Source organism: Alexandromys fortis, unplaced genomic scaffold, assembly GCF_014885135.2.
Source record: "Alexandromys fortis isolate MF-2015 unplaced genomic scaffold, M_Fortis_MF-2015_v1.1 scaffold_155, whole genome shotgun sequence".
Taxonomy (NCBI): domain Eukaryota; kingdom Metazoa; phylum Chordata; class Mammalia; order Rodentia; family Cricetidae; genus Alexandromys; species Alexandromys fortis.
The window spans coordinates 410,485-419,806 of NW_026068052.1; the positions used below are offsets into that span (position 1 = coordinate 410,485).

Here is a 9,322-nt window from a genome sequence, read left to right on the forward strand (position 1 = left end):
ACATGTAAATAGGCTAACAATATAAAAGAAAAAGATTAAGGAACATCTTGGAGAGGTAGGATGTTATTTTCAGCCTCTTGTCATGGAGGAGGAAACTGAGGCAGAAAGGGCCATCCCCGCCTGGCGGTGGTGGTACACGCCTTTAATCCCAGCACTTGGGAGGCAGAGGCAGGCGGATTCCTGTGAGTTTGAGGCCAGCCTGGTCTACAAGAGCTAGTTCCAGGACAGGCTCCAAAGCTACAGAGAAACCCTGTCTTGAAAAACAAAACAAAACAAAACAAAAAAACAAAAAAAAAAGAAAGGGTCATTCCCTAGGACCGTGCAGTCACAGAGATGGCCTTTGAGGGAGGTAGAGCTGATGTGAGAGTCCACATTTTGTCTATAGCTTTTTTTTTATTAAAACATTCTGCCTCCATGTATGCCCACATGCCAGAAAAGGGCACCAGATCTCATTATAGATGGCTGTGAGCCACCATGTGGTTGCTGGGAATTGAACTCACGACCTCTGGAAGAGCAGCCAGTGCTCTTAACCACTGAGCCATCTCTCCAGCCCCATAGCTTTTTTTTAAATTGTTAAGTTCTACCTTCCCCCCCCCCCCTCTGTAAATGCTACAGCATCTTACAGAGTTACCACTTTTCTTTCCATGTTGGTTCAGGGCCGAGAAGATTCAAAGCTTCTTTCCCAGGGTTCCTCTGGCCTCCTGATTTAGTTCATTTTCCTTTTCTCAGGCTGTTCCCATGAACCCCAAAGCAAACATAGGTGTTTTCTCTCTATTTCCCCTCAGAGGTGCCCCATAAACCTCCTGATCAACCTCAAGTTTCTAGGTCCTTCTAAGAAATTCTTTGCCTCTTACTTTGACTTTTCTGGGACACAGCCAATAGCTCCCTTTGAGACCTCTGAGAACCCTTGTGTGGGCACTGGGGTTTCAATTTTTGCTTTGTCTATGTCAACACCAGTACCTCAAGGCTGTATTTTAAAAACATCCAGAGGAGTGACCTGATTTTGAAATCCAAACTGTTTTCCTGACTTTAGGTTAAAGTCCAGCTATTGATATGGTTTGAGTTGCAGCAGGCATGATTTGCTCTGTGTTTAATTAGATGGGGTTTCTGAGGCCTTGTCAGGCTTTGAATTCTGGTTTGCCCAGCCCCTGGGCACAGAACAAAAGCAGGAACTCACAAAAAGTTCTGTAATGTCATCCCCATTTTTCAGACCAGAAAGTTGAGGCAGAGAGAGAGGGGTTCAGTAACTTGCTTCACTGGCAATTGCTCTACTGCCAACTAATGGAATCAGATTGCAAATTGATTTTGCTCTGACCTCAAAGCTTTTGCGCAGAGCGCTGCTTCTGAGGGCCCCTTTTCTGAAGGAATGTTTGCTTTGAGACAGGGCACACAGCCCCAAAGCCGTACTCCTGTGCGTGTTGGCATGTGTGTGCACACATGACGCATTTACCACCTCAGTCTCCCTTCCTACCCTGTCACTCTTTCCACCTGCATGTGACTCCTTGTGTTTTGTGGGTTTGGGCAACGCGATGCTGGTGGGACTGGATAAGGTTATTATACTCAGGCCCAGACACCAGGGTTGAGGATGTGGTTCAGTTGGTAGAGTGCTTACCTAGTTGGCAGGAGCCCTGAGTTCAATCCCCAGAAGCGGTAGTACTTGTGTATTTGTTCCCAGTTCTGTGGAGGTGGGAGCAGAAGGATCAGGAGTTCAAGGTTATCCTCAGCTACTTAGTAAGTCTGAGGCCAGCCTAGACTACATAAGATCCTATTTCAAAAACAAACAATAAAAAGAAAAAAAATTAACCCAAACTCTATGTTCTTTCCTGTCTCACAGACCACCCATAGTCAGGAAGGGACTTCCTTCTGAATTTGGGGACGCTTTCCTCAGGGTGGTGTGATTAAAGCCAGCCTCACCTGTCTCTGTCTTTTCCCTGTTATCTTCACGCCTCCACCCCATGGTTCTATAGAATCTCAGGTACTGACTTAGTGTCCACCCCGTCATCAATCTGTCATGGTCAGGCTTGCTCACCATGACCAGTCTAGTGCGTTCACTTTTCTCCCCCCCCCCACCCCAGCCTCTTCAGAAGGCTTCTGCTGACATTCCTTTTCTTTTCAATGCTTGGCTTATTGCTATTTGCTCCTCCATCATCCACTTCACTTGCTAGTGTTGTTTGGGCTCATTGTGACAGCCACCATTTATAGAATGTTCCCCGAGTATCAGGAATTGCATGCTCATGAACTCTCGTCCTCCAAACAACCCCAGTTCACACATGTAACCAGATTTAGTCTCGAACCCACAATCCTCATGCCTCGAGTCTTCTGAGAACCGGGATTATAGACATAAGCCGCTATGCCTGGCAAACACTCTAACTCATTACACAGCCGGTAAACAAGTGGTACAACTCAGATTGCAAAGCATATTGGCCCCTCTTCCCAGACTGGGTCCCTTACCAATGGTTTCTGCCTATTAAAACTTCTTTTGTGGCTGGGCTGGTTGGTCCATGCGTTTAATCCTAGTACTCACTCAGGAGATAGAGGCAGGAGGATCTGAGTTGAGCCCAGACTGGTTCATATAGCAAATTCAAGGCCAGCTAAGGCTACTTAGGGAGATCCTGTCTCAAAAACAAAACAAAACAAAACCTTTTGTGTATGTTCTCTTTCCCCCATCTCATTCTCTAAGTCCGTGGATTCTGCCAGCTGGAATGGCTTCTTAACAGCTGGGAGCCACCCTTCTAGTAAATCCTCAAACCATCAGTTACCAAGTCCAGCTTGAGCTTGCCTGCCCCCCACTCAAGCAAATGGAAAGGCATGCTCCCACATCCTTGGCCCTGTTAGCAGGCCCATGTCAGATTCGTGCCTGCTTTACCTTGTGGCCCAGAAAAGAAAGCGGCATGTGGCATTGTCTGACAGTCCCACAGAACCCTGACCCTGCATGCCAGAGAATGTCTTGGAAAAGCAAACTTGGCCACCTTATGTTTCAGGTTCTTCAAGTCTGTCTTCCTGGGACTCTGACCCCATGGCAAGAGAAGAATCTTTGGCTGAGAAAAGGGAGAAAGAAGAACACGGAGCCTGGAAAGAAGGTAGGAGTTGGAGGCTGAAGAGAGAATCTAAGCAGCCTGGGCACCTGGCAGGAGGACGCCACCCCAGCTCAGAGGGAAGCACAGAAAGGCCCCAAGTGGCTGAATGCTGAAGTCAGAAGATAAGACCCAGGCTTCTCTCCAGCCAGCATTTCGACCCCAGCACCACATCAGCCCACCGTAGCCCCCCTCCCTCCCCACACTCCTCACCTCCCAGGCACTGCCACACCTGGTTGCAGCTACCTTTTCCCAGGGAATGTATGCAGGCGTGTCTGTTCAATGCCACTAGGTACTGTCAAAGCCCAGCCCAGGGGAGGGACAATAAGTCCAGGACCGGAGCTTTACGTGGCCCATAGCCCAAGAGGAAGCAGAGAAACATTAACCAGCCCCACCCCTGTCCCACACACAATCATTAAACAAGATTGATCCCTGAGCTCCCAATGGATTTGGACCTAGAGTTCTTGCCCTGTTCCAGAGGAAGAGAAGCATCACTGTCACCAGAATGTCATGTTGGGCCCTATCTGAGGTACTGAACTGGACTTGACTGCGTTACATCCCTCAGCTCTGCCCGACTCTCGGCCTTCAGGGGGCCCACTGTGTGGGCAAGCAGCAGAGAGCACTCTGGTGCTGGATGCTATCTCTTCTAGATCCCAGCCTCTAAAACTATGGATAATTGAGAGGACAAAATGCCTGAGGTCAAAATGGAGGACGGCCTTGCTCCCTCCCTATATAGCAATACCAGGGTAGCATCTACTTACTGTCCGTAAGTAGCTTACTAGCTGGAGACAGACTACACTATTTCCAGTTACATACCAAAACCATAAAAACCTAGAAATTATCTTCTACTCTTGGGACCAAAGCAGTTAATCCACAAAGTGTGCCATCGGCAAGCCAGGACTCTTGGCAATCATTTAGATAAACAGACAGTGTCAACCATTAACCGAAGGATCCATTTAGTCTCAAGGTCTCTACAGCGAAGGGCTCACCTGAGGACCCTGCTCATTCTGCAAACTGAACCACTGAGGAAACACGTGAAGTCAGCAGAACCAGCTTCCTACCTTCTGATTGAACTCACTGCCAGAAATCAAGCCAGGGCCCCAGCTTCCCGCAGCCAAATCTGAGTTATGCCAGATATGTCAGCAGCTGAGTCTTTACTGGATACCTACGGGGAAGCCAGCATGAGGCTACGTGCTGGGGTCAAGGGGGCAGGGGAAGAGAGAACATGCTGATTCTTAAAGTGTTTATTGGGCTGGAGGTGGGGCCCAGTGCATGTACTTAGCTTTGTGTTGAATGTCCAACACATCCTCAAACAAGCTAACGGAATTTAATAACCTCTTGAGGCTACGTGACCAAGACCCAAATGATTGCTTTGTGTTTTCTGGCAACATGGTTCCCGATTCTGACTGGGAGGGAATTCAAAGGGGAAGAGAAGAAGAAACTGATATAGGGCTGGGTGTGGTGGTGGCACACACCTTTAGTCCCAGCATTTGGGAGACAGAAGCAGGCAGAGGCCGGCAGAGGCAGGCGGCCTAGTCTACAAAGTGAGTTCCATCCAGGACAGCCAGAGCTACACAGAGAAACACACCTCTCAGAGTGACTAAGATCAAAATCACAGGTGACAGCTCATGGTGGAAAGGATATGGAGCAAGGGGGACACTCCTCCATTGCTGGTGGGAGTGTAAACTTGTACAACCACTATGGAAACCAATATAGGGGTTCCTCAGAAAATTGGGAATCAGTCTACCTCAAGACCCAGCTATACCAACCACTCTTAGGCATATACCCAAAGGACACTCCATTTTACCACAAGGACATTTTCTCAACTTTGTTCAGAGTAGCTTCATTTGTAATAGCCAGAACCTGGAAACAACCTCGACGTCTCCCAGCCAATGAATGGATAAAGAAAACGTGGTATGTTTATGCAATGGAATAATAGTCAGCTATAGAAAACAATGACCTCATGAAAGTCTTAGGTAAATGAATAAACTAGAAAATTAATCATCCTGAGTAAGGAACTCAGACCCAGAAAGACAACATGGTATGTACTCACTCCTAAGTGGGTATTAGCTGTAAAGAAAACCAGGCTAGAATCCACACAGACCCAGAGAAGCCAAGTAACAAGGAGGGTGCAAGGGTGGATGCGTGTTTCTCCCTGGGAAAGGGAACTAGAAGAGATTTCGTGGGTAGATGGGGATGGGGGGGATGGGAACAGAGGGATCAGGTGTCAGTGGGGGGAAGGTGGAGGGAGCGAATATGAGGAGAGATGAGTTTGAACTGGGGGGATTTGGAGGACTTTGTGGAAACCTAGTGCAGTGGGAACTCCCTGGAATCTACAAGGTAGTGCAGAACTTGTGGGAGTGGTCAACCAATGGCCACTGGTCTAACTCATGGGCCTATGCCACAAGAGGCAGCCCCCTTTGATGGCCAGAAACCAAGGCTGGGTAGCCCAGAGACATAGGCTAGAACCAAACACACTGGCAAAAAAAAAAAAAAAAAAGTCAATGAGTTGATTCCTAATGATAACCTTCTATACTCAATAGATCAGTGCCTAGCCCAGTCGTTGTCAGAGAGGCTTCCTCTGGGAGCTGATGGGAACAGACCAGAGATCCAAAGCCAAACATTTATGCAGAGAGCTCAAGGAACCCTCCCCCCAGGAAGAGGTGGGGGGAAGGATTCTAGGAGCCAGAGGGGCTGAGGACAACAGGAAAACACAACCCACAGAATCAACTAAGCCGGACTCACAGGGAATCAAAGAGACTGAAACAATCACAAAGCCTGCATGGGTCTGAGCTAGGACCTCTGCATATGTGTTATGGTTGTATAGCTTGGTGTTCTTGTAGGACTGACTCCTACCAGTGGGAGTGGAGCTGTCTCTGACTCTTTTGCCTGCTTTTGAGACCCTTTTCCCCCTAGGGTGTTGCTTTGTCCTGCCTTGGTATGAGGGTTTGTGCCTAGTCTTACCATAACTTGTTATGCCAACTTCAGTTGATGCCCCTGGGAGGCCTGCTCCCTGAAGGGAAATGGAGGAGGAGTGGATCTGGGGGAGAGGAGAGATATAAGTGGGCCGACTGGGAGGAGTGGAGGGGGTGGGAAGCTGCAGTCAGTTGGGATATAAAATAGGAGAGAAGGATAAAAAAGAAAACTAGTAAGAAGAAACTGATATAGTCAGGGAAGGTTTCTTAGATGAGGCAAGGTTTGAACAGATAAGGAAAAGATGGGAAGGGAGAAGGTAGAGCTAGAATTCCAAGGAGGAGGAACTGCATGAGAAAAGGCACAGAGCAGAAATGAGCAAGGCTTACCTGTGGGACAGCAAGGAGCTGTCTTCCAGTCAGCCAGGGGTTCAGAGCACTGGCAGAATTTAAAGTCAGCTAGGGAATTCCTTTAGTGAGTGTCTGCGGAAGTTGGTATATGACACCAAGCCAAAATCCCTGGGGTGCCATGAGGGTGATAAATGTCATTTTGATTCTTAGTGATTCTTGCTCAGTATGGGCTGGAGTGGATGGAAGGGTAGCATTTTTTTGAGTACTTAATGGCTGAATGGCAGTGTCCAAACTGTTTTTGCAAGTTCTATTTCGAGCCCCAAACTCATTCTATGAAGTAATATTACTGTGTTATTGAGGAATTAAGGCACAGAGAGGAGCAGTAACATAGTAACATAGCTAAGGTCTCTCGGCTAGTAAGTAACAAGGCTGGATTTGAACCCAGGCACTCTGGCATTAGCACTACACCAGAGTTGATGCGCTCTGCAGTTTCCATCAAGAACTGGCCTAAGAGGCTGGGAAGATGGCTCAGAGGTTAAGAGCACTGGATGCTCTTCTGAAGAACCTGGGTTTGATTCCAGCACCCATATTTCAGCTACCATCTGTAACTCCCAGTTCCAGAGGATTCGATGCCCTATTCTGACCTCCATGGGCATCAGGAACTCACATGTTACACAGAGACACGCAGGCAAAATGTTCATCAACATAAACTAGTTAAGAATAACAACAACAACAATAATTGGTGTAAGGGTCTGGAGAGATGGCTCAATTACTACTCTTCAGAGGATCTACGTTGGGTGCCCATCACCCACATTGGGCAACTCATAACTGTCTGACACCTAGACACACATGGCACAGACTTCATAGACTAACAAACTAGCAAAAAAAGAGTAATATTAAATTTGCTAACACTAGCAAAAAAGTAATATTAAATTGGGGCCAGAGAGATGACTCTAAGGTTTAATTCCCAGGACCTACATAGTGATCTTTAACTCCAGTCCCAAGAGAGAACTGATGCCCTCTTCAGGCCTCCACAGGTACCAGGCACGCATGCAATCCACGGACATATATGTGGACATAACACCCACACACAAGATAGATACATAAATAATAAATATAAATTAAAATAAAGTCAGTGTTTTGTTTTTCAAGATAGGGTTTCTCTGTGTAACAGTCCTGGCTGTCCTGGAACTCACTGTAGACTAGGCTGGCCTGAAACTCAGAGATTTGCCTGTCTTTGTCTCTCCAGTGCAGGGATTAAAGGTGTGTGCCACTATGTACAACAAGAAAATAAATCTTGGGGCTGGAGAGATGGCTCAGAGGTTAAGAGCACGGGCTGCTGTTCTAGAGGTCCTGAGTTCAATTCCCAGTAACCACATGGTGGCTCACAACCATCACAACCATCTGATGTCCTCTTCTGGTGGGCAGGTATACATGCAGACAGAACATTTTATATATATAATAATAAATAAATCTTTAAAAAAAAGAGGAAGAAAAGAAAAGAAAGAAGAACCAAAATAAGAGCCATGCATGGAGATGCATGTTTGCAGACCTCTGTAGTAGAGATCTGTACTTGGGAGGTGGAGGCAGAAGACTCTGGATCTCATCTCTATAGCGATGTTCAGGCCTCTTAGAGTTACATAGTGAGACTCTGTCTCAAAGTACCCACACACCCTAAACAAAACACACAAAAGACTGTGAGTAAGAAGCAGTCCCCTATAAGCTAGAAGGAGGGGTGAAATAGGCAGAGAGATCAACAGTCAGGGAATAGCTCCCAGGGGTAGAATTCACAAAAGAGGCAGGACCACACTCGTTACAGGACACAGAGGGGCTGGACATTTCAGGAGACAGGAAGCTGTGGATGTTTTAAGAAATGGTGGGCAGACCTATTCGATGAGCAGGCAGAACTCCTGAGAGGGAAACTCCAGGTCAATTATCAGCATACTCAAGGTTCCTAGGAACTCGGGCAGGGCTTCTCTGAGAGGCTTGCAGTTCCTGGGCCACAGGAAGTCTATTTGAGTAGTTTGTGGCTATGAAAAGATATTACTAAAAACAAAAGAAAAAAATCAAAAGTAATTTTTTTTTCCAACACAGGGTTTCTCTATGTAGCCCTGGCAGTCCTGGAACTCACTCTGCAGACCAGGCTGGCCTTGAACTCACAGCGATGCCCCTGCCTCTGCCTTCCAAGCACATGCACCACTACCTGATGTAAATGAATATTTTAAAAGATTGCTGTTGGAACCAGCTTGTCCAAGCCCTGTTACCACTCAGCTCATTTCCTTGCTGAGAAGCTGCACAAGAGAGGAAGGAAAGGGGGAGGGTGGGGGGAGTAGGGCTCCAGCGCAGGGCCTGTCTATCAACTCCCTACAAGCAGCTAAAGGCAGCTTCTCCCTTGGCTCCTCAGCAGACTTTCTTCTCCTAATGAATGTTTGGGGGCCAGTGTTGAAGCATTTTAGGTCAGCCTGGTGAGTTCCCGGAGTCCACTCAAGGTGCTCCTCATTGGATCCTGCACACACAAGGTAAGAGGCCCTGAAGACAATGAGCCTGCTGTCTCCAGCACTGCTCCATTGTCAGCTCAAACAAGGGCTCTCATCCCTGTTCTACCCAAGACTGGTACAAAGGATGGAGAAAACGGATTGTATTCTGTAGGGCACATCTGGCCAGCAACACCTTCATAGTTCAGAAGCCTGGGCTTCATAAACAGCGGTGAGAGAGATCTGCTCATGATGTCACAGGAGCGTGGCCAGCTGCCTCAGCAACAGCAGTCTCAGCTGGCAGACAGCCGCACTGCCTCACACAGGGAGTCCGGCCTCCGGATGTCCCTGGGCTTCATTACCAAACAGAATGAGCCATTTTGGGTGACTTTGATCGATGAGACAGCGTCACTGTATGGTTCAGGCGTCAAAAGTACACTTTTTCAGTACAAATGACAGTTTTCAATACACATAGGCAAAAGCTTCCTAAGTGGGTCTCATGGGATGGGGG

The 9,322-nt window shown here is 47.5% G+C and overlaps 1 protein-coding gene across 2 annotated transcripts in view; it reads right to left on the reverse strand.

Annotated features, from left to right (window-relative positions):
* The window catches only part of Gjb1 (gap junction protein beta 1), an 8,069-nt gene extending 4,642 nt beyond the window's left edge, over positions 1–3,427 (reverse strand). The window contains exons 1-2 of one of the 2 annotated variants that reach the window (XM_050119656.1): positions 3,288–3,370; positions 1,613–1,677 (exon numbers count right to left, since the gene is read on the reverse strand). The gene's annotated coding sequence lies outside the window, so the exon portion shown is untranslated. Of the gene's footprint in view, positions 1–1,612; positions 1,678–3,287 lie in introns of both variants that reach the window. The other variant, XM_050119655.1, reaches the window with a different exon arrangement.
* Positions 3,428–9,322: the final 5,895 nt, after the last annotated feature.